The following is a 16470-nucleotide window of genomic DNA, read 5'->3' on the forward strand; positions in this document are numbered from 1 at the left end:
TTGTAGTATCTAAAATCAATATGTTGTTAATTAAAATACCAATCTCCCAAGAAGACTCTGACAGTAAACAATGTTAAACTAAACTGGATCAGAGCCCAGAAAGTCAGCCAGACTAGGAGTGCATACAAGTAGGCCAAAAAAAAAAAAAAACACAAAACCCACAAAAACCAATACCAAATAAAAAGCAAACTAATCATTTGGAATGGGGAGGAAAGGGCTGGGAGGGGGTATAGAAAACAAAAGAAAATGGCCAGTTCTTCATCCTGCTCTGGGGGCAGGAATCAGACAAAATCACTCCAGCAGAATCTATGTAGAGGCCATTCTTCCAGCTGCACAATTTAAGCATTTGCAAAGGTAAAACAAGGACAGTCTAGACAACCTAACTTGCCTTGTATGGACAATGAAAGTTTTTAAAGAGGACACATAGAATACAAATCCACAACAGTCAAATTTAAATGCCTCTTCAGAACTGTGACTGCCCCAGTATTTCATGCTACCCCCAGCAGAGTTAAATTTTAAAAATGTGTGACTCAGTCATTTTAATGTGTTTTATCGGGACAGATTGTAACGTTTTTCTGAATTTACAAGATACATTAAGGCTATGCATCTACATAATAGCAAAGACCCAGAAGAAATATAGAAAATTCTGTTCAGATTGAAGTCAGTGCAAACGATGGCAGTGCAAATGAGCTCAAATCTGAATGCTTGAACTATATCAAAAGATAAATGCCCGGGAATTCCCTGGCGGTCCAGGAGTTAGGACTCAGCACTTTCACTGCTGTGGGCCCAGGTTTGATCCCTGGTCAGGGAACTGAGATTCTGCCAGCTGCACAGCACTGCCAGAAAAAAAAAGATACATGCCCAACCACCCATCAGCTCTGTACCAGTCAGATTCAAAGAGCTGAGGAGATTCCCCTGAACATTTCTATCTTAAACTAAAGATTTATTTACTTAACTATGTTTATTAGGTGCTCATCCAACCATTATCACAAAATAAAGACAACTTATTACATTGCCAGCCTCAATATGTACTTAATTCTCTAAGGCAGTCAGCAGCCATGAACTAAGTAAGGATAGCGGTGGCCTTGGGCAAACTCTGTTCCAGCACAACACAACTTCGGATTAGTCAGAACAGACTTGTTTTTTCTGTGATTACAAACCACCCCCAAATCTCAGTGGATGGACCCAACACAAGTTTATTTCAACACACTCTCCATGTGAATCAAAGACTCTATTTCACATAGTCACTGAAGGACTTGAGGAGGTGAAGACTCCACCGGCTTATAGCTGCACCATCTGGAACACGTGGCCAGAAAGAAGTGGTGGAAGGAGAGGGAGACACTGGAGAATCCCATGTATGTTACTTCTGCTCATATTTCATTAGCCAGAGTTAATCCCATGGCTCCGTCCAACCACAAGGAACTTGAGAAATGCTATGTCAGTTGTGCCTGGAAGGGAAAGAGAACTGGATATTGGAGTGATTTCTACCCCACCCCTCAACGATCTGGAACTTAGGGTGATTTCCTTGTGCAATATAAGGATAGAAACAGACATTGAAAGGCAAAGCTAAGGACTTGTAACAAAAAGCATGAGTCATGGCTCAGAGGTCTTAAGCCAAGGTCAAGGGTCAGTGAGGAAGGAGATTCAGAGCTCTAAGCAAAGGAGGGAGCAAACATCAAAATCCTGAGAATGTATTCAAGTGGCAAAAGCCAACCTGTCATAAATCTATTTTAGTTGATTTTGTTTTGACACAAAGTAACATTTTTCTCAGGGCATCTTAAACATGTCACTTGATATCTGACATCACCCCATCTACATTTCTCAAAGTATGGTCGTTGAATCATCAGGAACAGATAAATCTGAGGGGCTTCACAGAAATACAGATTCCTAGGACCTACCCAAAACCTTATACATTAAAATTCCTGAAGATTTTAGGTCCAGCAATCTGCTTTTAAACAAGTATCCACTAGGTAATTCGAATGCATTCTAAACTTTGGGAGTCGCTGTTCTAGACTTCTGCAAGGATCCAGAGAAGGTCTGAGATCTGGGTTGGGTTTGAGCCCTGGGAGAAAGCCTCCACTTGTCGTAGTTTCTCTAGTTACTCCACTAGGGTGGAGTCTGCCCTAGTACCAGGCAGCTTTTGGTAAGGTCTGACTGGTGTCAGAAGTGGTGTGAATATGGTTAGTAGCGTGAGAGTAAAGGAGAAGCACACAAGGACTGGGTTTTGCCTAACACAGAAACTTTCCCTAAAATAAAGAGAAAAATACACACTGGGTAATTATAAAATAGAGCTACTTACCCGCGTTATGGGAGGGATGAGTGCAAGCAAAATGAACACACCAGAAAGCTTTGAAACTTCCACAACCTAAAATTAATGGTAAATCATGGGTTAAAATTCCCTGCTCTGAAATATTGAAAGGAAATTCTAGTATCCAAACAAAACGGAACTATGGATCTTGGAATGAAAAATAAGGATATGAAAATAAAAGGTGATGTAGAATATGTATGGAGGGAGTATCTCCAAAATGCTATGCGTCTTATAAAAAATTTGTTTTACTGTCTCAGAAGAAATCGTTTTGCTTAAATGGAGGTATTTATTACCTGCAGAATGGACAAGCTCTCTGCCAGCTCTTCAAACCTATGATCAGGGAGTGAGCTGTCTTTGGAAGTATAACATCATGCCCTACATGGTACGGGGCTTAGGGTCTAGGAGTGGGTAAGAAGTTTAGACCATGATTTAACAAGCAGTAACAAGGACTTTGCTGGTGGTCCAGTGGTTAAGACTCCACCCTTCCACTGCAGGGTGCACGGGTTCAATCCCTGGTCGGGGAATTAGGATCCTGCATGCCCCACAGTGTGGCCAAAAAAAAGAAGAAGAAGAAGCAGAGACGAGATACTGAGTACAGTGGCTTTTGGTAAATAAAATGAAAGAATGGTGTACCAAATGCCAACAAACAATGACATTCCTCAAGGTAATCAATATCAGAAGCTATTAATATGCACCCCTCCCAAGTCTCAGTTGCTTAACAATAAAAATTTATTTTTTTTCCAGTTTGATTGAGGTATAATTGACAAAATTGTAAGATATTTAAAGTGTACATCATGGTGATTTGATATGCATACACATTGTGAAAGGATTCCCACAATCTGGTTAAAATTTTTTTTTCTTTCTTTCTTACATCCCTGCCCAATACAGATTGGGCAGCTCTCCTTAGGCTCTCCTCCAGACAGAGACTCAGGAACGTAGGGTACATCTATATCACAGCGCTGCTATTTCTTAGTGCCTCCATGGACTCCTCCGCTTGATCATCACTCAACCATTAAGTAAAGAGAGAGAGCAAGGAGGGTCAACCAGGATGTTTTAAAGATAAATCTGGAAGTACTGTATATTACTTCCCTTCACATTCTATTGGCCAGAACCTAGTCAAATAACACCAACCGAACTGCAAGCAAAACTGAGACGTGACTCTTCTTATTTATCCAGGAAGAAGAAAGGAGGTCGGTGAGCACCTAGCCAATTTCTGCCACTCAATGACTACTAATCCATAATCTGCCTCTATCTTAATTAAAATCATACAACTTCCTAAACTTTTTAAAGCATGTTTTACAGGGTAGCTCCTAAGATATTTTATTGAAAACTGCAGAGGGACTTTCCCGGTGGTCCGGTGGGTAAGACTCCACGCTCAGAATGCAGGGGGCCTGGGTTCGGCCCCTGGTTGGGGAGTTAGATCCCACATGCTGCAATTAAAAGCTGGCTCAGCCTAAATAAATAAATATTTTAAAAAATAAAAAAAAATAAAACTGCGGTAAATATTTGAATGTCCTTATTGGAATAGCTAAGATTCTCAATAAAATTTTAGAAATGCAGGGTTCTCTGGTAGTGTGTGAATTAAAAAATAAGTATTCAAAGTTCAGGTTGGCTAAGTTTAGCCATTTGGCCCTGGAGTTTGGAGGATAGCTAAGCCCTCATTCTTATGATATGACTTGGTGTGAGTCCATTTTTGAAAAAGGTATATGATAGAGAAAAATATGAAGAATATTTGGGCTTTAAATTACAAATCTTATTTATGAACTTCTAACACTACATTTATAATCCCAGATCCATTCTAATACTGTATCTCCCTGCACATTTATAGCAGACCCAGTAGAAAATTCGTTAACAGTTGGTTTTTAACATTTCTGAAGTATCCCCTCCACATACATATATATCATCATTGTGCTTTTTCTTCACATTCTTATTTTTCAACCCAAGATTCATCTGCATTTTGTTTAGCTATCAGCATTTCCTCTAAATATTCTAGAGCAAGAAATTCTGACCCATGATTCACCATTAATTTTTGTGAGTTGTGAACATTTCAAAACTTTCTGGTAAATCCATTTTGCTTTCAACTCTCTCCCTCCCTCTTTCTCCTCCCTCCTGTAGACTATGTAATAACTATTTTATAATTACCTGGCATGTACTTTTCTCTTTATTTAAAAAGACTTGCAATAGTTATGACAGCATTCTAAGATTATACTAAGGGAGGCTATCTAAATATGAAACAGATGAATAAGTATATCTTGGGCAAAATAACTTACAGATATGAGAAAGAAAATTAGAGGATGTATATGTTTGTAGTTGAGAAAGCATGTCTGTCCAAATGTATGGGAGAGGATTGGTATGGAGAAAGGATGGCTGTACAGAAGGGTATTGTCTAGTTTTTACATAAGCAACTGAGAATTCTGGGGTGACCCTCAACCTCTTTGGCTGACAAGTTATCCCTGACTGGATGCCTGGAGTTGGAAACAATTGATGCCACGTCGGTACAAGAGAAAGTTGATTTCATTTACTTTATCACCTCATTTATTTGGGGCATGAGGCAAGAGAGACAAAAAAACATATGTATCAGCCTCAAATGATCATTGTTTTTCATTTGTTTGCAAAGCTGTCTGTGGATACTGGCATTGAAAACATCAAAATCTAAGTAAGACCAGGCTTTACACAAAAAAAATTAATGTAAACCATAGATTAGAACCATCACAAAATGCACTCATATTGCCATATTTCAAATAACAAGCAGAAAGAACAACTACAAAAAGAAAAAAGAATGGTTATGGAGGACCCCAACCATAAGGTCTTATATATATTTTTTTTATATAAAACAGGTTCTTACTAGTTACCTGTTTTATACATATCAGTGTATATATGTCAATCCCAATCTCCCAATTCATACCACCACCACCACCCCCTCACCCCGCTTTCCCCACTTGGTGTCCATACGTTTGCTCTCTACATCTGTGTCTCTATTTCTGCCTTGCAAACCAGTTCATCTGTACCATTTTTCTAGATTCCACATATATGCGTTAATATACGATATTTGTTTTTCTCTTTCTGACTTACTTCACTCTGTATGACAGACTCTAGGTCCATCCACGTCTCTACAAATGACTCAATTTCGTTCCTTTTTATGGCTGAGTAATATTCCATTGTATATATGTACTACAACTTCTTTATCCATTCATCTGTCGATGGGCATTTAGGTTGCTACCATGACCTGCCTATTGTAAATAGCGCTGCAATGAACACTGGGGTGCATGTATCTTTTTGAATTATGTTTTTCTCTGGGTATACACCCAGTAGTGGGATTGCTGGGTCATATGGTAATTCTATTTTTAGTTTTTTAAGGAACCTCCGTACTGTTCTCCATAGTGGCTGTATCAATTTAGATTCCCACCAAGAGTGCAAGAGGATTCCCTTTCCTCCACACCCTCTCCAGCATTTGTTGTTTGTAGATTTTTCTGATGATGCCCATTCTAACTGGTGTGAGGTGATACCTCATTGTAGTTCGATTTGCATTTCTCTAATAATTACTGATGTTGAGCATCTTTTCATGTGCCTCTTGGCCATCTGTATGTCTACTTTGGCGAAATGTCTATTTAGGTGTTCTGCCCATTTTTTGATTGGGTTGTTTGTTTTTGTAATATTGAGCTGTGTGAGCTGTTTATATATTTTGGAGATTTATCCTTTGTCCATTGATTTGTTTACAAATATTTTCTCCTATTCTGAGGGTTGTCTTTACACCTTGTTTATAATTTCCTTTGCTGTGCAAAAGCTTTTAGGTTTCATTAGATCCCATTTGTTTATTTTTGTTTTTATTTCCATTACTTTAGGAGGTGGGTCCAAAAAGATCTTGCTGTGATTTATGTCAAAGAGTGTTCTTCCTATGTTTTCCTCTAAGAGTTTTATAGTGCCTAGTCTTACATTTAGGTTTTTAATCCATTTGGAGTTTATTTCTGTGTGTGGTGTTAGGGAGTGTTCTAATTTCATTCTTTTACATGTAGCTGGCCAGTTTTCCCAGCACTTATTGAAGAGACTATATTTTCTCCATTGTATATCCTTGCCTCCTTTGTCATAGATTAGTTGATCATAGGTGTGTGGGTTTATGTCTGGGCTTTCTATCCTGTTCCATTGATCTATATTTCTGCTTTTGTGCCAGTACCATATTGTCTTGATTACTGTAGCTTTGTAGTATAGTCTGAAGTCAGGGAGTCTGATTCCTCCAGCTCCATTTTTTTCCCTCAAGACTGCTTTGGCTATTCGGAGTCTTTTGTGTCTCCATACAAATTTTAAGATTTTTGTTCTAGTTCTATAAAATATGCCATTAATTTGATACAGAGTGCATTGAATCTGTAGATTGCTTTGGGTAGTATAGTCATTTTCACAATATTGATTCTTCCAATCTAAGAACATGGTATATCTATCCATCTGTTTGTGTCATCTTTGATTTCTTTCATCAGTGTCTTATAGTTTTCTGAGTACAGGTCTTTTACCTCCTTAGGTAGGTCTATTCCTAGGTATTTTATTCTTTTTTGTTGCAGTGGTGAATGGGATTGTTTTGTTAATTTCTCTTTCTGATCTTTCGTTGTTAGTGTATAGGACTGCAAGAGATTTCTGTGCATTAATTTTGTATCCTGCAACTTTACCAAATTCATGGATTAGCTCTAGTAGTTTTCTGGTGGCATCTTTAGGATTCTCTATGTATAGTATCATGTCATCTGCAAACAGTGACAGTTTTACTTGTTTTCCAAATTGTATTCCTTTTATTTCTTTTTCTTCTCTGATTGCCGTTGCCAGGACTTACAGAATTATGTTGAATAAGAGTGGTGAGAGTGGACATCCTTGTCTTGTTCCTGATCTTAGAGGAAATGCTTTCAGTTTTTCACCATTAAGAATGATGTTTGCCGTGGGTTTGTCATATATGGCCTTTATTATGTTGAGGTAGGTTTCCTCTGTGTCCACTTTCTGGAGAGTTTTTATCATAAATGGGTGTTGAATTTTGTCAAAAGCTTTTTCTGCATCGATTGAGATGATCATATGGTTTTTATTTTTCAATTTGTTAATATGGTGTATCACATTGGTTGATTTGCGTATATTGAAGAATCCTTGCATCCCTGGGATAAACCCACTTGATCATGGTGTATGATCCTTTTAATGTGTTGTTGGATTCTGTTTGCTAGTATTTTGTTGAGGGTTTTTACATCTATATTCATCAGTGATATTGGTCTGTAATTTTCTTTTTTTGTACTATCTTTTTCTGGTTTTGGTATCAGGGTTATGGTGGCCTCATAGAATGAGTTTGGGAGTGTTCCTTCCCCTGAAATTTTTTGGAAGAGTTTAAGAAGGGTGGTTGTTAGCTGTTCTCTATATGTTTGATAGAATTCACCTGTGAAGCCATCTGGTCCTGGACTTTTGTTTGTTGGAAGATTTTTTTTTTTTTTTTTTTTTAAAGAAATTCACGGTCTTTTATTTATTTATTTATTTATTTATGACTGTGTTGGGTCTTCGTTTCTGTGCGAGGGCTTTCTCTAGTTGTGGCAAGTGGGGACCACTCTTCATCGCGGTGCGCGGGCCTCTCACCATCGCGGCCTCTCTTGTTGCGGAGCACAGGCTCCAGACGCGCAGGCTCAGTAATTGTGGCTCACGGGCCCAGTTGCTCCGTGGCATGTGGGATCCTCCCAGACCAGGGCTCGAACCCGCGTCCCCTGCATCGGCAGGCAGACTCCCAACCACTGCGCCACCAGGGAAGCCCTGTTGGAAGATTTTTAATCACAGTTTCAATTTCATTACTTGTGATTGGTCTGTTCATATTTTCTATTTCTTCCTGGTTCAGTCTTGGAAGGTTATACCTTTCTAAGAATTTGTCCATTTCTTCCAGGTTGTCCATTTTATTGGCATAGAGTTGCTTGTAGTAGTCTCTTAGGATGCCTTGTATTTCTGCGGTGTCCGTTGCAACTTCTCCTTTTTCATTTCTAATTTTATTGATTTGAGTCCTCTCCCTCTTCTTCTTGATGAGTCTGGCTAAAGGTTTATCAATTTTCTTTATCTTCTCAAAGAACAAGCTTTTAGTTTTATTGATCTTTGCTATCGTTTTCTTTGTTTCTATTTCATTTATTTCTTCTCTGATCTTTATGATTTCTTTCCTTCTACTAACACTGAGTTTTGTTTGTCCTTCTTTCTCTAGTTCCTTTAGGTGTAAGATTAAATTGTTTATTTGAGATTTTTCTTGTTTCTTGAGGTAGGATTGTATTGCTATAAACTTCCCTCTTAGAACTGCTTTTGCTGTATCCCATAGGTTTTTGGTCGTCGTGTTTTCCTTGTCATTTGTTTCTAGGCATTTTTTGATTTCCTCTTTGATTTCTTCAGTGATCTCTTGGTTATTAAATAGTGTATTGTTTAGCCTCCATGTGTTTGTATTTTTTTACAGATTTCTTCCTGTAATTGATATCTAGTCTTATAGCGTTGTGGTCGGAAAAGATACTTGACACAATTTCAATTTTCTTAAATTTACCAAGGCTTGATTTGTGACCCAAGATATGACCTATCCTGGAGACTGTTCCATGAGCACTTGAGAAGAAAGTGTATTCTGCTGTTTTTGGATGGAATGTCCTATAAATATCAATTAAGTCCATCTTGTTTAATGTATCATTTAAAGCTTGTGTTTCCTTATTTATTTTCATTTTGGATGATCTGTCTGTTGGTGAAAGTGGGGTGTTAAAGTCCCCTACTATGATTGTGTTACTGTCGATTTCCCCCTTTTATGGCTGTTAGCATTTGCCTTATGTACTGAGGTGCTCCTATGTTGGGTGTATAAATATTTACAATTGTTATAGCTTCTTCTTGGATTGATCCCTTGATCATTATGTATTGTCCTTCCTTGTCTCTTGTACCATTCTTTATTTTAAAGTCTATTTTATCTGATATGAGTATTGCTACTCCAGCTTTCTTTTGATTTCCATTTGCATGGAATATCTTTTTCCATCCCCTCACTTTCAGTCTGTATGTGTCCTTAGGTCTGAAGTGGTTCTCTTGTAGGCAGCATATATATGGGTCTTGATTTTGTATCCATTCAGCCAGCCTGTGTCTTTTGCTTGGAGCATTTAATCTATTCACATTTAAGGTAATTATGAATATGTATATTCCTATTACCATTTTCTTAATTGTTTTGGGTTTGTTTTTGTAGGTCCTTTTCTTCTCTTGTGTTTCCCACTTAGAGAAGTTCCTTTAGCATTTGTTGTAGACCTGGTTTGGTGGTGCTTAATTCTCTTAACTTTTGCTTGTCTGTAAAGCTTTTGATTTCTCCATCGAATCTGAATGAGATCCTTGCCAGGTAGAGTAATCTTGGTTGTAGTTTCTTCCCTTTCATCACTTTAAATATATCGTGTCACTCCCTTCTGGCTTGTAGAGTTTCTGCTGAAAAATCAGCTGTTAACCTTACGGGAGTTCCCTTATATGTTATTTTTCATTTTTCCCTTGTGTTTTTGATAATTTTTCTTTGCCTTTAATTTTTGTCAATTTGATTACTATGTGTCTCAGCATGTCTCTCCTTCGGTTTACCCTGCCTGGGATTCTCTGCACTTCCTGGACTTGGGTGGCTATTTCCTTTCCCATGTTAGGGAATTTTTCGACTATAATCTCTTCAAATATTTTCTCGGGTCCTTTCTCTCTCTCTTCTCCTTCTGGGACCCCTATAATGTGAATGTTGTTGCGTTTAATGTTGTCCCAGAGGTCTCTTAGGCTGTCTTCATTTCTTTTCATTCTTTTTTCTTTATTCTGTTCTGTGGCAATGATTTCCACCATTCTGTCTTCCAGGTCACTTATCTGTTCTTCTGCCTCAGTTATTCTGTTATTGATTCCTTCTAGTGTATTTTTTATTTCAGTTATTGTATTGTTCATCTCTCTTTGTTTGTTCTTTAATTCTTCTAGGTCTTTGTTAAACATTTCTTGCATCTTCTTGATCTTTGTCTCCATTCTTTTTCTGAGGTCCTGGATCATCTTCACTATCACTATTCTGAATTTTTTTCTGGAAGGTTGCCTATCTCCACTTCATTTAGTTGTTTTTCTGGGGTTTTATCTTGTTCCTTCATCTGATACATAGTCCTCTACCTTTTCATTTTGTCTATATTTCTGTGAATGTGGTTTTTGTTCCACAGGCTGCAGGATTGTAGTTGCTTCTGCTGTCTGACCTCTGGTGGATGAGCCTATCTAAGAGGTTTGTGCAAGCTTCCTGATGGGAGGGACTGGTGGTGGGTAGAGCTGACTGTTGCTCTGGTGGGCAGAGCTCAGTAAAACTTTAATCCACTTGTCTGTTGATGGGTGGGGCTGAGTTCCCTCCCTGTTGGTTGTTTGGCCTGAGGCGACCCAACACTCAATCCTACAGGCTCTTTGGTGGGGTTAATGGTGGACTCTGGAAGGGCTCACACCAAGGAGTACTTTCCAGAACTTCTGCTGCCAGTGTCCTTGTCCCCGTGGTGAGCCACAGCCACCCCCTGCCTCTGCAGGAGACCCTCCAACACTAGCAGGTAGGTCTGGTTCAATCTCCTATGGGGTCACTGCTCCTTCCCTCTGGGTCCTCATGTGCACACTACTTTGTGTGTGCCCTCCAAGAGTGGAGTCTCTGTTTCCCCCAGTCCTATGGAAGTCCTGCAATCAAATCACGCTAGCCTTCAAAGTCTGATCCTCTGGGAATTCCTCCTCCCGTTGCTGGACCCCCAGGTTGGGAAGTCTGATGTGGGGCTCAGAACCTTCACTCCAGTGGGTGGACTTCTGTGGTATAACTGTTCTCCAATTTGTGAGTCACCCACCCAGTGGTTATGGGATTTGATTTTATTGTGATTGCGCCCCTCCTACTGTCTCACTGCAGCTTCTCCTTTGTCTTTGGACGTGGGGAATCTTTGTTGGTGAGTTCCAGTGTCTTCCTGTCGATGACTGTTCAGCAGTTAGTTGTGATTCCGGTGCTCTCGCAAGAGAGAGTGAGCGCACATCCTTCTACTCCGCCATCTTGAACCAATCTCTGTTGGCTGCATGTTTTTCCTCCTCAAAGTCTATTCCTGTAGGGGGCTGTGTGCAGAGGACTTCCACCTAACGCGTCGAATTAGAGTTCCCAAGGCAGAAACCACTGCGTGGACACCTCAGCTCAGTGCACCAGACACTTTGATTCAAGATGGTGGTGGCAGTCCATAACGTCTTGTAGTAAAGTGAAAAACAGTCCTACCGTCTTGAGTTAATAATATTGTTAATTATGAAGCTTTGGTCAATAACAATCTTTCATATAAAGCATCTTTTTTTCCCTCTGTAATGGTTTTTCATTTTACATTTTCATCTGACCTATTGTATTAATAGTTATTTAAAAGCAGATTTTTCTCCTAAAATCGGCTCACTTTATGCATCATTTTTATGCAGTAATGGAGCCCTCCTAGGCTGGAAGTGCTGCCGACAAGTCATAATGTGGACCTTGACCTCTGGCCACTTTTGGAGGGTGACCAAATCAAGACAGAAAAATCTAATATTGCCAAAGACCACATAGGAATTTCTTGGCAAAGTCAGATGAGAAAACAGAGTTCATGAACTCCAAGGGCTGACATTTTTAACCATTGTCCTTATTCCTTATTTTGGGAACCCCTTTTGAATTAAAAAATGTAGAAAATTCTGGAATTTTGCTTCATTTTTCCATGACCAATGTAATGGAATTGTGGAAAGAGCTCTGTACTAGAGTCTTAAGACTCTTTACAAAAAAAAAAAAAAAAAAAAAAAACCTTTATATAATGGAACATTTCAGTGAATCCTTTGACCCATCACTCAGTTTCAAGAATCTTAAACTCATAACCTATCTTATTTCAGCTACATCCCACTGAATTCCTTCCTTCCATATAATTTTGAAGCAAATCCCAGACATCATACCATTTCATCCATAAATACTTCAGTATGTATCTCTAAAAGATGTCTTTAAAAAAATGATAACCACAATACCATTATCATGCCTAAAACATTTGATAATAATTATTTAATACTATCAAATATACAGTGTTCAACATGACTTCCCCATAAATATAATAATTTTTAATAGTTTGAATCAAGATCTAAATAGATTTCACTCATATAATCCCCTACATGTTTCTTAGGTCTTTTAAATTTTTTTCTAGGCTTTCCTTCTATCTCTCTTTTTTTTTTTTTGCTTTGGTTTATAATTCATTTGTTGAAGAAATCAGGTCATTTTTACTGTAGACACAGATTGGATTTTGCTGATTGTAACCCTATGGTATTGTTTAACATGTTCTTCAATTCTCTGTTTATAAATTGGTAGTTGAATCTAACAGGTTCTCCCATGACTAATGGAAACTTAGCAGAGGCCACCTGCTAAGTTTCTAAGATAGTTCCAAGCTTTTAATCTGGTACAACTGATAGAGTGGTAGGAAATCGATGAAATTCATTAAGGGGATAAGAGGATAAGGAGTCATGTGATGGAATAGAAACTGTAGGGATGGGATGAAGAATTTCGTTTTTGTATGTTGAGTTTGTGATGCCTTTGGGATAGCCAGATAGAAATGTTTGGCAGACACCTGGAAATATGGTCTAAAGCTCAGAAAAACCTTGCCTGTCTGGACAGGTAAATTTAAGATTCACCAGCATATAACACTGAAGTCCTCCAGGTGGGATGAGGTCCCTGAAAGAGGGTAGACTAAGAAGAGAAAGGGCACTAAGATGACTGTCACCATATTTAAAGGGTCTGCAAAGGAAGAGGAATCTACAAGGGATACTGAGAAGGAACAGAGAAGTATGAAATAGCATGGAAGCCAAAGGAGGAGAGAGCTTCTGAATATACAGAGACGTCCAGGAAAATAACAACTGAAAAGTAGCCACTGGGATTTTCAACTAGGTAGTCACTAGGGATCTCATCAAAGGCGTTTCATTGGGTTGGTGAGGGTAGGAGCTATCTTTCAGTGGATGCAGAGTGAATGAGAGGTGGGAAAATAGAGACAAACAAAATTACTCTTTTCAAAAAGTTTGGTAGGGTCTGGCAGCATGAAAACTCATTATTATAAATTGTGTCTCATATGTAACATAAAATCAACCAACCAATAAATATTAACTGTGAGCTTATTATGTGTATGCCAAAGTACTACTAGTGTAAAAAAGATATTCATGACATAGTTCATGCTATAAAGGCTACAATTGCCAAGGAGAAAGTATGCAAATTTATAAATGCATGTTTAAAAAGAAAGCTCTTCAGAAACCCTAAGAAATCAGATTAAATAAGGCATTTAAAAAACATGCTGGGCTTTATTGTCTCTTTAAAATTGCGCAAAGAATCCACTTGCATGATTCTAAAAAACAAGAAAAATATATGTTGTTAAAAAAAGAAATATAAAATAAATCTGATGCATGAAACAAAAACAATTCTGTGAGTTAATATAGATTTCTTTTGAATAAGAATACAGCACAAGATTCTTGTATCTATTCATTAAAAGTTCAGGTTCAGTTCCTCTGAATAAAGAAAAGATAATCACATTATCTCACCTGCCACAGGCAGGCTAATGCATGTATATGGATTCAGTACGGTGTCTGTGAAGTATTATAATAAGCAAATTCCTTATTAGCAGTTCAACAAAGTCAGCAGTGGCTGTCATCATTACGACTTTCAATGAGGAGGCCACCTCCTCCGTCCTTTTTCCCCTTCCACTGACTTTCAATGAAGACTTTTCACATTTAACAAAAGTACCCTCATAGTTCTAGAAGTGATTTTTCACCATCCTGCTTTTGATCAGCTTTCTAATCAAAGTTTACTTCAGATTCAAGTGGAGAATAAAACTGACCATGAAAAAGACCATTGGCTTACATGAGGGCTCCCTCTCACTGGCATCCTGAACTGTGGAAAAAGCCTTCTTTTGCTGCCTCTCATGGGAGCACTTTGAAATCCAGGAACCATGTCTCGATACAGGTAAATAAGAATGAAATGATGGGAAGCACAGAGCCAAAAACAAACAAAAAAAAAACGTATCAGCATAAGAGGAGTCAGAATTGGATGACATCACCTCCTTCTCTAAGGAGGGAATGTTTCAATTTACATTTAATTCTATTATCTACAGTAAGGTTACAAATAAGAGGTCAAGGATGACAAAGAAGCAGAAAGACTTATGCAACACTGGTTACACCTGTCTTTTCCTTTACTTCCTAAGACTCAGTCCTGGCCTTGAATTGCATAGGGTGGATATAATGGATACTGTCCCATGCTTGAGTGCTGTGGCTCCCACTGAAAGGGTTCCCTATGTGTTCTGGCACACTTGGAGGAGGGTTAGGGAAGCCTTTTCCTTGTTTCCCATTAAGGAAAAGAGACCTCACTGGATGGTTCTAAGATTGGCCTCTACCAGTGGCCCAGGGCCAGTGGCTCTGCACACAGAGAGTGGGTCAACTTGGGCAGCAAGGTGGGCCCTAAATAAGCCTTTCAAATATATTCGTGCAAAGAACTGCAGATTCATATGTGCATTATATAATAACCTTCTTTTCTCCAGTGCCTGAGACCAGATGGCTATGTAAATAAATAAATTACAACCAAGTCTGTTCCAATGTTATGACTGTAGAATTTGAGATAATTTCTTTAATCAGCCATCCAAAGAGTTGAGTCTTCTTTGTGTCCTGACCTAGAAGTAGTTATCTTTCATCATGACTTTCAGAGTCCTTTGGTGATAAGAGATTTTCAGTATCAGTGAATATAAGTTTAAGTTTTATTACTGAATTTTCTGGAGAGAAGTTAATGAAAATCTCTGAGTCCCATTTATTTCACTGTGGAAATAAATGCTGACATTTAAGAATTGTTGCAGAATTTGGGAGAAAAATGTAAAGTTATATCATTGTTTTAGTTTTAAAATAGAGATTTCAAAATAAGCCAGCTTATTAGAATTCAAAAGGGAACTTCAAAACTCAAATCCCCAACTCACAACTTTTTTTCGAGACAGCCAGATGCTCACCTTCCTTTCACATTAAAAAATATCAAGTACTTAGATAGGAAACTGTTCTACTTCTATAATTATTAAGGATTCAAAGATGAATATAGCCATGAAACAAACTATAATGGCTCTCTTAAGATTGCTGATGAAAAAAAATTCTGTGAGCCCAAATGATACTATTAGAATAAGGAAATATTATTTTTGAATTAACAATTGATGGTCCATTAAACCTCTGTATTATTGAATTAGTTGGTTCTTGAGAAAGCAGTTGAGCAATGATCAGAAACTGTAGTGCAATAAACAATGATCTATTCTAGATCAGCAGTTGTAAACTCCAGCTATACATTAAAATCATGGAGATGGGAGCATTTAAAAAATATTGACACCCAGGCCCCACCCCAGAGGTTCTGATATATTTGGTCTATTGGGGTTCCTAATATCATATATTTTCAAAACTACTCCCACCCCTCATTCCCTATTCAGGTATTTCTAATGTGCAATCAGGTTAAAAACTCCTGATCTAGATTACTTGTCTAGCTGTTTATGATACTGAACTATTGTTTATAATTGATATAAGCAATAAAGAGTGACAGGTACATTTGTAAAATATTTCCTTTATGATAATTTATTCTAAATCACCATTCTCTGAACTTATTGGTTTAGAAAATTACAATTACTTAGCAAACATAAAATTGCATCCACATAGTGTTTACAACAAGTAAGAAATATAGGTATATGTATGGATGAGATATAGATGAGCCACAAGATGACCTTTTTATTTTTCACTGAAGTTGTTTGTAAGTGCCTTGGAATGAAATCATAGAATTTTCTATCCAAGTACCGCATTAAGGATCAAAGTTAGGTGCCTTCTCAAGGTTCATCTCATTTATGATAGGTGCTGGTTAGAACACATGTCCTTAGATTCTCATCCTAATGTTCTTTCAGATATTTCCTTGATTTTATTTTTTAGAAAGTAAACATTACTTTTGGGGAATAATAAAAGAAACCACAATCAATTATCAGAAATTTAAATAAACATTAGAGGCAGTTTAGATAAACCACAGCCTAAGCCTTACTTTAACATTTACCACCTGAGAGACCTAAACATTTCTGAACCTCAACTTCCTCATCAGGAAAGTAAGGACATGATAATATAATAGCATGAGGTAGAAAACAGATAAAGGCAAGTTCCTCTCCTGCTCACATAGC

The 16470-nt window shown here is 37.9% G+C and overlaps 1 long non-coding RNA gene across 1 annotated transcript in view; it reads right to left on the reverse strand.

Moving 5' to 3' along the window:
- Positions 1–1177: 1177 nt before the first annotated feature.
- The window catches only part of LOC118882248, a 35527-nt gene continuing 20234 nt past the window's right edge, over positions 1178–16470 (reverse strand). Inside the window, exons 2-3 of the long non-coding RNA XR_005016727.1 lie at positions 2300–2365; positions 1178–1448 (exon numbers count right to left, since the gene is read on the reverse strand). This is a non-coding gene — a long non-coding RNA (uncharacterized LOC118882248). The remainder of the gene's footprint in view (positions 1449–2299; positions 2366–16470) is intronic.

Source organism: Balaenoptera musculus, chromosome 16 (assembly GCF_009873245.2).
Source record: "Balaenoptera musculus isolate JJ_BM4_2016_0621 chromosome 16, mBalMus1.pri.v3, whole genome shotgun sequence".
Taxonomy (NCBI): Eukaryota; Metazoa; Chordata; class Mammalia; order Artiodactyla; family Balaenopteridae; genus Balaenoptera; species Balaenoptera musculus.